Consider the following 9,276-nt stretch of genomic DNA (forward strand, 5'->3'; position numbering starts at 1 on the left):
CTTGTGCCAGAACCTCGCTGCACAAAACACACTGAGGTTTTTGTCCTCAATGTAAGTAAATCCATATCTCATGTAGTCGGTGTCGTACTTGCGTTTCGCCCAATTAGCATATGAAAACAAACTTTGTGGGTGTTCTTCTATACTGTGAACTGGGTGTCTATTAGCATTACAAGGCATTGACGCCAAATACTGTTAAGGAGTGTGAATAACTCCGCTGCATAAAAAATCCCCTTCAAAATAAAGGCAAAGGCAAAGGTCCGTGAACCAACCAGTTGAGAATCACTGAGCTAGTGGATTTAGCTGACAGTAGAAACTGCATTCAAAAACGTTCCTCTTTAGAACAGACACTGCTGAAAAATGAATGTGAAACTCTTTAGGATGGGTTAAGAGACAGTTCAGAAAGTACGGCTGACTAAATCAATCCTAAATGGAATGCACATAACTAAATCAAATCACTTTGTGTGCCAAGAGCATTCTCATAATTGTTTTTTTCTTTTAAAATACAACATATTTCTGTGATGTATCTCTTTTTTTGTGAAACATCAGAGATGTTTGGCCTTTAAGTCCATCCAGTCTCACCTCTGATATTTGTGAAGAAGGCAGACTGTAAGTCCATGAACAAAGACAGTAAGGAGTTCATCCTTGACCGATTGACAAAGAGTGACAAGTTCTGTGCACTCATGACATCAGAATCAACTTTAATTTAACTCTTTTGATATTCTGACACGGACGTAGAAATAAAATAACAACATAGAGCTGGACAGATACAGGTACAGAACAGACAGCATTCTTATTTACACAAGTATGTGAACAAATAATATATAAATATACAGTATATATGAAAATCACCAATGATCAACATTAACTCAGAATAAAAGGTCTAAAAACAAGTAAGTGTTCTGTAAGCTGTAAAGAAAAACAAACAAACTGTATATGTTCATATAAAAAAACACTTTAAAGACTGAACAATCATAATCTGTCATGGCAGCAGTGGATGTTTTGGTGTTCGAGGGTTATTGACAGTGTTTGACTGATGTTAGTGTTGATCAGAGGGACGTCCGGCAGGAACACACTGATCTTGGGTCTGGTAGTTTTGGCGTACATTGTCTCCCAGAGGGGAGGAACTGAAACAGGTTGTTCAGGGTGTGAAGGTCTGCAGTGATGTTTAAGTCCTGGATGGAGGGCAGGCTGGCACCAATGATGTTCTCTGCAGTCCTGGCTGTCCATTGTAGTCCAATCCTGTCTGGTTCGGTCCTCTCAGCCAGGAGGCCGCTGTTCGCTGTTCCCTGTGTGAAAGAAGTCAACTTTGATTTATTCCTCATGTGACTTGCGTACTTCAATAACGACACTTCTGTAGTTATTTTAGTCAGTGATATTGTTGAATTTACCAGTAAGTATCAGCTCAATGGGTTTGTAAGGGGGGGGGGCAGCCATAAACTAATGCTATTTGTGGGGCGCTGGCATTGAAAACTTTGGAAAATCTGCCATAGTGTGTTTATATATATATACCATAGTAATACATTACAACGTTGTCAGAGAGTGTCATTTGGGTTTTTGTTGTTAAAAAGCAATGTCCTGTGTGGTAATAAGGTAGCTGCAATGACTTATACCATCTTAACAAGTCATGTTACATCAAGAGGCGAAGGACCAACAGGTTTAAATGCCTGGGACTTCTCACTAATCAGAACAAGTGGTATATAAATATATATATTATTTGTGGTATTTAGATGCTGGAGAAGTTGAGAGTTCAAAAGTAGCATTGAAGCATGTTGTCTGCCCAGGTTGGTTTGTTTTGTTCACCTGAAGATGATTCAAGAAAGAGCTCTTTGAATCAATGACCTCATTCCCAGCTGAATATTAGCACAAACACTACTTTTAGACTCCAGTAACACAGGATAGTTGCTGTTGGGTGTTAGCGCAGGCCGCTAGCTGCTGAGCAAACTAATGATTTTGCTAGTTTGCTGAAGGCGCCAAATTTAGCAGTGAGCAACATCAAGGTTGAGTTTCTTACTCACACATACAATCCCTTCTGTGCTGTCATTTCAAGAGTGACTTCATTTCCATTTACTGTATATTGCTTTTCCAGCAGACTCAGACTCAGTGAGCTTTATGTGTTTGTGTCCCCGTTCCCGTCGGGGAGCCCTGGAACGTTTTCTGTTTACGGCCTCGCTGCGATAACATTTCCCCCTCTGAATCACAGGCAGCGCTGTGTAGCGGTGCCACCTCTCCCCTGTCCACTAACAGGACACTCTCTGTCAGGCGGCTACACCGCCAGCTCCCACACTAAAGTCTCTTTGAAATAGCAGTTTGTTTATTTTTGTGTACTAAATATGCAGTGTGCCGTTTAAGAAACCTCAGATTGACTGGAGGGACAGGCGGCGTCTGTGTTGATGGCTCTGGCCTCTGTCACTTCCAGCTCATTCTTGCTGTGCTTTCTGTTGTATTTTCATACATTGGTTCTGTATCTCCTAACACTGTTTTCCATTCTCTTTTTAGTCTTTCTGTTTCTTCATTTCCATCCAGTGGGATGTTATTATGGAGGGTGACTCCACTCATTGGCCACCTTTTTAACTCAGATGACCTCAGTAACAAACTATCCTACTCAACTAGAAGAGCTTTTACAATTTCTGCCCAACTGTCAAAGTCCACATGGTCTGCATTCCACTGTGGTCTATGTAAGGTGTACGTGACCATACAGTCCTCAGTTGTCTGTACAATATAGTGATGAAATGATGACATGTATTGTTGTACAATGAGTGTGAAAGTCTTAACACAGATTCCACTTTATGTCCCAAAGCTTCAGTGGATGGGTCAAACACACACAGGACCAAAAATACACGTTGAGTTCACGCTTTAACGTTGTTAGTCTTGTCGGGCGTTTTTGGTTATCTACACTATAGTTAAGCTGTTCCATTTTTACGTTGTTATTTGAACGCAAACGATGCTCTTCTTTTGTGTCGTGTTGCCTAAACCTAACCAATCGATTCACAACGGTAACCTTGTGAAATACTTGATACGAGGCTGATATGAAATGTATTCATGAAACCTATTCTGAGTTCAGAAACATTCCACATTCAATGTATCAGTCACGGTTCCCCAACCCCCGATAGCCCTACGTCACTGTGTTTTATTCACTTTTTAAGTCTCCTTATAGAATGAATACTGTGTGCCTGGTTTCTTTCTCTCTCTCTCTCTCTCTCTCTCTCTCTCTCTCTCTCTCTCTTTAGGTGACAGCTTCAGTTGCACACCTGTGTGATATGTCGTCAGTGGACTCCTGCTGAGAGCACACCTGTGGAGGATCCATTAGTTGATTATTTAGGTTGTGAGCTGACAGCATAATGCTGGCCTCATAATTTTCTACTACTATACTACTAAGGAAGGACCTCAAGGATACACACGATGGGTTTTGGTTAGTTTGTTTACTAGAAAGCTCAACAGGGCACCTTTTAAACCCACTTGACGCACAGCTCAGTGTCTCTGTGGAAGGGATGTGTCCATCAGTAGCTGCAGCACACCTGCTCATGCCAGACACGCAATGGCCAGGTTATTGCTGCTCGGTGCTCCCTGCTGTCATCGCTCCTATTAGCTGCTGCGGAGGAATGTGCAGGCCACAGCTTCCCTCTGCCTGCTGCCAGCTCACATCACGGCTCCCTTTTGTATGCGGCTGCAGGACGGCCACACCTGCGGCCACCACACGCAAGACCAGCCTACTTCATCGTTTGCTTTTATTCACCAGACGTTTGTGGGGCTGTCTTATCCTGCTAATGAAAACCCAGCCAACCAAGCCCTTGTTCAAGATCAATGGAATAGTTCTTTGGAACAAATTCATCCAAATGGGTGCTTTTATATTTGAGCAAGTATCTTACACATTACAGTTGTAGAATATTATTCTGGTCAAACAGCTTCTACATCCTAAGAGATGCACAAACTAATACTAACATGTTATCTAAAGAGCGTTCTCAACAAACAGGAAGGACAGAAGCTCAAATATTCAACTACTACTGCAATTGTTTAATAAAAGCGTGGTCCCTAATGCTTGAGTTGTGAAAAATAAATTAAATCATATTATAAATACATTATATTATATAGTAATATTGCTACAATAATACCTCATATCAAGCAGGGATGCTGAATGAAGAGCTACAGTCCTGCCACACATTCTGCGAAGGATTGAGTTCTAAACTGGGAGTTGGTGGTAAGCAAGAAAGTCTCAGAGGTAAATAATGTACTCCTTTACATACTGTTAGTTTAAATGACTCTAAAATCTAACCTCTGTGTACTTTTTGAGTTGTTGATTAATGCTAATGAGACTAGAATTAAGAGACATCTATCCAAGACCAGATCATTCCTTTCATCCGCAGATAAAGAAACTTAACACTCTATCGTGTTATCAGCGGAGCCAAACATCCAAAGACCGGTTTAAGACGCTGCTGCCAGGCTTTGAACTGGTTCTAATGCCACTACATTTCCACTGCATGGTACCTTAGCAAACATTGTGGATATACCCTATGAGATAGCACAAATGAGATCCACGTGGGCACGTATAAAGAGGTCCCGCACGTGCAAATCAAACAGCACGTAAATTACTTTTGCGAGCGCTTTTACATCACTCCGCGCAGAGTATCTCTGCTCAGGCGGCAAAATTGAAGCCTGCGAGGAGAAAAGCATGCTTTGAGCGTGAGGGGCGTCCCCTAGCGCGACTACTATCACTGCTCTTCTGCTCGTGAAACTTTAACCTGCTCACTAGCAAGTTGTTTTTCTTTTTGCAATAAGTGGGCGTACCCAGTCACCATTGTATCTCTACATTTTATTGGTTACAATCCACTACATCTCCGAGGTAAATAATGTACTGCACTGACCCTACAAACATACGATGATCTTATAGAATATGATGCATTGCTGTAGATTAACTACTGCTGTTTGTTATGAAGGATAAAAACAATGTTATGTCCACGCACGATTTACCCTGGGGTAGCATGTAAATAAGAGGGAGCCCAGAATAGACCTTGGGGGACACCACGATTTACCCTGGGGTAGCATGTAAATAAGAGGGAGCCCAGAATAGACCTTGGGGGACACCACAATAGAGAAAAATCACAAGAGGAGGAGAGATCTCCAAGTATGACAGAGAAGATCCTGTCGGTCAGATAGGAGATGAACCAGTCCAACCCGCTCTCACTTCCATCTTGTCGAATACCTTGGCTGGTCAGTCTCTTTCAGCGTCTGATGCGCCTGGCTTTCGTCTAACTCCAATGTAAACCCACCCGCATCATTATTAAACGATCAGAACAGCTGATGTGGTAGAAAGAAGGCGATAGTCCACACAGGGCAGGTGGATGGGTTGCCAAGATCTAACTTCCTGTGAAGATGGAAGTTTATCTTGAAAAGACACTATGCATGTGACGAGTTGAAACTGACACGGAGCGTAGGGCCACTGACCATTTGATTAGATGAGCTGGGAGAGGAAAGGTGTTCAGTTCAGAGCCACATGTTTGATGCCAACATGGTTTTTTGAGACATTGTGCTCCACTGTGTCAAAGGTTGCTGGGCTGAGGTCATGGAGAATCAAAATGTACATTCATTGCTGAACTTGCCCAGAGCAGTCTCAGTGCGTCCACTGGTTACTGGTTACTGTATTTGTTGTAAAAATGACAAATGCAAAGTGATGCTTAAGGAGAGATTGCACTGATTTACAGAAGATAGTGGAAAATGCAATCAAAAGAAAATTTAGTGTGAAACTGTCATGTGAAAAAAGAAAAGAAATGAATATCAGCAATCTTAGAGCTTTATATCAGAGGGCTGCTGACAGTCACGGGCATCCAAACGCACCACAGCTCATGACAAAATCTGCTCACACTCATCTATGAATTCTCATACTCAGCTGGTGATCAGTGTGTACACTGTGGTCAGTATGTGTTTGAAGGAAAATGGAACCCATTCGGGATAAGTGGGATGAGTGATGACTGCAGTGTACCAGGAGCTTTTTAAGGACACCAGCATGAGGAATGTGGCGGATATGTAACGGGTGGAGGCACAGGCACACACACACACACACACACACACACACACACACACACACACACACACACACACACACACACACATGCACACACACACACATGCACAGGCACACAGGCACACACTCACACACACACACATGCTCTCACACAGCTGATTCCACACTGAACACATGTACATTTACCTAATTGCACAGTGGCGGACTCAGGCTGTATGAGGAGCAGAGTAATGGCACTTCCACTCTAAAACGGAAGTAAGATTACAAACTGACCCATGTTCAGACAACTAGTTAGGGTTCAGTATAAATAATTAACTAAATAAGACTTGATGCCAGGCTTTTTAAGACATTTCTTTTTTTTCCGGAAAGCAATACAGTAGAAAGATAGTGTTTATCTGCTACTGATCATGCAATATTGATTATGACACTATCTTGAAACTGCAGTCACTCAATAATCAGTGAACGATCCATGATTTAATTAAAAAGTATATAGGTAAATATTTATATTTATATATTTATATAGTAAATAGGGGATGTGAAAAAAGATCTAAACTTCCTTAAACTTTTAAAATCCTTTAACAAAATGAAGTGTTCAGTGTTAAACTGATAAAACACTGGCCTGGACTTCTGTGAGCTCTTTATAGCGTTAGCACCTCTTCCTGCATGCTGCAAACACTTGTTGTTTATCTTTTGGAGTGCTATGAAAGTTTGAATCCGAGTAGTTCAGCAGGATTTGACATTTCCGTTCTTACATTTCAAGGAAACCTGACAGTGAAAGGAGTCTCGTCACGTCTGTGGGTACAAATTCAATGCAGATTGGTTCCTGCAAAAACAAGTTTCCTTGTTAGTGTTTTGTCTGAAAAATGTTTATCAGACCGACTGGTGGATGGTGTCAGATAGCTGAGAGCTGCGTGATGAATCGCCGCCGACTCCTGACCTCCATGTGTTTTGGAAATGTTTGCCCGGCTGACAAACAATGGTTGGCACATGGCCAGGCAGGAGGCTGCCTAACTGGCAACCCCTCTGCGACTCCCTCCTCCTCCCGCTCCTCCATCAGTGTCCGACGCAGCGTGGCCAGTACACACATCCTGCCTTTGTGGGCCAGGAATTCTAAGAATCCAGACTGCTGCCCAACAAGGTGCTCTCCCCTCACCTCCCTCTCATCCCCCATCTCACCCCAGCGTCCCAGTGGTTTTACAGCCGAGCCGGCCTGGTGTCTGGCTGCCTGCATGTGGTTTGATGTTGTGTTTTTGCTGCACACAGTAACATCAGAGTTACAGTCTGGAGCTACAACACCTGCTCTCAGGAAGTGAGCTGTGTGTAGTTGTACCAACTGTCAACCTCAAGGCCATACACAGCTTTGATGAAGTTTTCAGGGTGTGCCTTGGGGTCTGAGGCCAGTCCTCCTTCATCTCTAAATGTGACCTCTTTAATGCCAGAGAGTGTGGCAATGCTTGTGACATATAGGGCATTCAAATTCTTTATTGAAATACTCAAAGATATTACTACCTGCAACTTAAAAAGTGATAATATGTCAGTCTTTCGCTGCCACGAAGCAGCCCAAAAAAAACTGATTTCAGGTTTAAAGAGCAACTTAACAGCAAATGAAAGCTGCACTGATGTAGATGTGTACTCAAAGGTGTGTCAGTACACTGTGACATCACTGTTGGGTGTGGTCACTGGTACATCAGAGCACACTTTGACCTCACCCAGCATGGATGACTTGGAGCTTTAAGAACAGCCTGGTGCTAATTTCATGATGTCTCTGTGTGACTCCTCATAGGCTGGTTTCAGACCTCCACGTCAGAGGAGCAACTGACCGATCAGAGCTTTGTAGACTGCATCAGTGCTAGTCCTTTCTGTCTCTCCATATCAGGTTCTGTGGGTGATTTATAATCATACGTGCAGCGCCAGTATTTTTGCGCAGGGCCTCACAAGCCATATGAACATAAAAAATGTGTTTGCGTCCTTTTTGTGAAATAATTATTATACTGTTTGTCCCAACTTATTATTTGTGAACAATGTTCTACTATAGAAATTCAGAATGTAGGCTAATAAAGATACACATGCCAACATGTGAATATGTAAGGTCATCTTCCTAAACAGCTAGTGGGCTACATCCACAATAAACAGGGACAAATGACAAATGATTGATGCAGCTGTACAGGTTCTGCATCTGCATGTTCTATGTTGCAGCTTCTATGATGACTGGAAATGGAATTGGTGGGACAGACATGTCACTTGGTGAACTAAAATATATTGTGAATTCAGTTTGATTGTTTAGCTACTTCATGGCTACCTCAGAGTTGTGAGCAGTTCAACCAAGGAGGAAATTACCCTTGCTTGGGCTTGTTTCATTCGATGGGTTATTACAGACTTTAGGGAGTATCCAGTCACACAATAATCTATATAATTTTGCAATTGAAAATTCATTCTTGACCTTGACCATCTTGCCACAAAGTTCACCCTGTAGGACCTTTTTTTCCATCTCATCACATGTTCTTCCTCAATGCCACAGGTGTCACGATAATGTAGTTTTAAATCTCCATTTTCTTCTGGAAATTTGAAGGACTTCTTTTCAAATGTCTCAGCTGTCCATCTCCAGAACAGCTGCTGATCCAACATGGACAAGACGTCCTTAAATCATTGACATTCCCTTGACAACAGGGCAACTCCATCTGCTGAGGAAGACCATGTGATATGATCAAAAGCTCCACAACAGCCACTGTGTGGACGTCAGAACTTTTTGAGAAAAGCACAATTTTGTGTAATAAATCTTCTTAATTTTTTAATCAACTGGTCCCCTTCTAGATGTCTCTAAGCCTGGGCTGGGAACCCCTGCTACACACTGTTTTACTACAGTTCATCCTAGTCCCACAGCTGGTCAGTTCTTCTGAAATTATGTAATAAATAATTACTCCCAAGTTTTTCAGGGAGGAAGGAGAGACCTTCAGCAGTGTTATCAAATGATCCCGTGTTTCATGACAGCGTGAGCCAGCGCTTAATGTGAGGACCTTCCTGCTCTCCAACAAAACACTTTTTACGTGCTCAGGGATGACAATGGGAATGCAGAGTTTTTCCTACCAATCATGGGAACCTGAGGACAGGCCTGTATTTCCTGGAATGCGGCCCAATCGGAAAGAGATGGAGGAAACACAGGATGTCCTGAGCACAGTGTCCCACAGCACTCTGCAGTGGAGAGGACTGAGCCCAGCTGGTTGGCTAGAGCTGTTGGAAGAGTTCTGGCCAACCAGAACAGG

This window comes from Cebidichthys violaceus, unplaced genomic scaffold, assembly GCF_023349555.1.
Source record: "Cebidichthys violaceus isolate CVI_PGR_0920_01 unplaced genomic scaffold, fCebVio1.0.p SCAF_9, whole genome shotgun sequence".
Taxonomy (NCBI): Eukaryota; Metazoa; Chordata; class Actinopteri; order Perciformes; family Stichaeidae; genus Cebidichthys; species Cebidichthys violaceus.